Raw genomic sequence first — 2,854 nt, 5'->3', positions numbered from 1 at the left:
TTTGTTTGTGGGATTGATAAAGAAGACAAACCCCTAACATTCATATGATATATAAAGAAAAAAAGAAGGGAGAGAGTGGTGTCTATTGTCAGGAAGAGCCGTGGTTTTTGAAAGGAGATTTTCGAGGCAGCTAGGTTTGAATGTGGGGGCTACTAGTTATTATTGGAGGAGCTGTAAGAGATGAAAAGGAGCATAGCAAATAAAAAAGTCACACGAAAATTATTAATAATTCTTTGTGAACCAAGAAAGAAGTCAGCAAAAGTAAGGTACAACAATTAGTGGTGGTGTGAATATTATTTTTTTGGAGATGCATACTCTTTGTTATCTGTTTTCAATTATGGTTGATATGGATTTTGCTATTATTTGCGAGTTTGTTAATATTATTATGAGTAGCTAAACTCAATAGAACTACCTAGGTTTGGTTTATTTACGACGTGTTGACGATTGTTTTGGGAGGGCTAGCGAACATATAATTGTTTTTCTATTGTTAAGTTCATATTATTATAATTTTATTCTATGATTACTATCAAGTTTGTCAATATTTTATTAATTAAACCTCGTGTGATTTTATCTTTATAAGAATTAGTTTCGTGTTTTGTTTGGGATTGCATGCTAGACTAATTACATGGTCTTTTTGGTTGTTTGTGGTTGGCGTCACCATAGGGATTGATTGGTTAGAGTTTTTCATCTCAGTGGTTCATCTCCTTTTAGTTGGACCAAGACATTAGGAGTCGATTTATCTCTTTGGTCTAGTCGATTTAGTTAGCCGTTGCGAGACCTTGTTCGGTTTTCTAGCCGTTGACTAGGTTAATTTATAAGTCGAATTATTTAATCTTTAATATTGAATTACCCCTTATTCTCTAGGTTTGTTAGGATTACGAGCCTTAGATGAATTTATGATTTTGATACGGACCAAGTAACTAATCATTAGGGTATTTAGAAAATCAATCGTGCTTTACCTATCTTTCTAGACGTTTTTAGGGGTCTTTAGCAAAACTGACCGTAGGGACCTATTTTCCCTTATTATTGTCTAGTTTGATCATCTTTAGAACACGGTTCATGTGTTCATTGTCACCCGAGGTCGTTGAGTGTGTCGTTAAGATTCTTGCCTAGGTGGTTCGCTTTCATCATATTTGAGAACCCCGTTAGTGCCGTTAGTGTCGTTAAGTTTTCCCGTTAGCTCCGTTAATTTAAGTAAGTTAGTTAAATTAGTTTAAATTAATTAAAACAAAATTAAAAAAATAATAATTAATTAAATATTGTTTTTAGGGCAGGACTTAGTTAGGGTTTAGTAAACGAGCCACCTCTAGTGTCCTTGAGTTCGATACCCGGACTTCCTTTCTCTTTGCTACACGCGACCGTTACACTTGCCGATTGTGTGAACTAGGTTAGGTTGTTTGGTTTTTAAAGCTTATTTGCGAATCGTTTTATTAGTCATATATATTTTTGCACATCAAGTTCTTATCGCCGTTGCCGGGGACACGGTTTGAGGCGATTAGAGAACGACCCGAGTTGGGAACTAGCCTGTTTATTTTTTGTTTTCTAGTTTAGATTAGTTTAACTTACTTAGTTTAATTTTGCTTATTTTTGTGTAGTTTGGGGCTCTACGTTCTACTTGAAAAAAAAATTATTTGGATAATAGCGACCATCCGAGTTAAAACCTTTTTCGCAGGGACCATCCGAGTTAAAACCTTTTTCCGAACCCGAACGTGAGTTTCATAGGCGATCTAAGGCACCACCGGTAGCAGAAGATAAGGGCGACACAGTACCACCACCGAGGAGGACCGTTGCAGACCCGGACCGTCCGGCCAATGCTGGCGCGAGATCCAGCATCTTTCCACCAGCTTTCTCGGTAAACACAAATTGGCAGATTCCATCTAATATTCTGAACACTATTTCACATTCTGCATAATTTCACGGGTTGATCCACGAAAACCCGCGTTCTCATCTTACTCGCATTGCTCGTATTTTGCGACACATTCAATCTCACCGGCGTTTCTGAAGATGCTATCAAGCTTCGTGTCTTTCCATTATCACTTGTTGATAAGGCCATGGTTGTAAAAGTCGGTAGGCGGTCATAGGCGGTCGACTAGGGAGTCGCGAGTACTCACGTGTATTCGGGGATTACTCGGAAAATACCTACGAAGTACTCGGCCGAGGTGGGGAGTACTCGATCTTGGCGGGGAGTAATCGGTGAGTACTCGGCCGCCTACTCGGGAGTTTTACAACATTGGATAAGGCTATTCTGTGGCTAGAATCCCTCCCACAGGCATAGCTACTTGGGCCGCCATGCAAGCCCAATTTCTTGAAAAATACGATCCTCTGGCTAAAGCCTCTCGTCTTCGTAATCAAATTTATTCTTTCCAAATGGAGGATACTGAGACTTTCTATGAGGCATGGGAGCGACTCAAAAATCTTCTAGCATTATACCCGAACCATGGTCTACAGGACGAGGCAGTTGTCGAGAAGTTCTATAATGGAGTGACATATGCGACACAGAGTATGCTTGACACAGCGGCGGGAGGCGACTTGCTGAAGACGAAGGATACCGATGAGTGCATAGCCCTGTTCAATGGGTTAGCGATGAGTTGATACCTGTGACCACCCGCTAGGAGTACCAAGAGCGTCCACTCTATATCACGTGGCTTACATTCGGTCGACACGAACACCGCACTTACGGCACAGGTTGAGGCGTTAACAAAGATGGTGAAGGACCTGCAGGTGAAGAGTCAGCTCTGCGAGATTTGTGGGGGAGGGGCATGATACGAATCCGTGCCCCATAGGTTTTCAGGAAGAGGCTGTTGACTTTATAAGCTATCCAAACCGAAACCAAAATTCCCATAATTCGGGATGG

General features: G+C 40.8%; 1 non-coding gene across 1 annotated transcript; it reads right to left on the bottom strand.

Moving 5' to 3' along the window:
* Positions 1-2,337: 2,337 nt before the first annotated feature.
* On the bottom strand, positions 2,338-2,444 carry LOC143608123 (small nucleolar RNA R71). The gene has a single exon (XR_013149146.1). It is a non-coding gene; the product is annotated as a small nucleolar RNA R71 (small nucleolar RNA).
* Between the last annotated feature and the right edge of the window lie 410 nt (positions 2,445-2,854).

The sequence above is a fragment of the Bidens hawaiensis genome, unplaced genomic scaffold (genome assembly GCF_021521415.1).
Source record: "Bidens hawaiensis isolate Kalapana, Puna unplaced genomic scaffold, B.hawaiensis_p1.1 tig00099135_1, whole genome shotgun sequence".
In the NCBI taxonomy this organism is placed as follows: domain Eukaryota; kingdom Viridiplantae; phylum Streptophyta; class Magnoliopsida; order Asterales; family Asteraceae; genus Bidens; species Bidens hawaiensis.
This window is presented reverse-complemented; position numbering and strand designations above follow the sequence as displayed.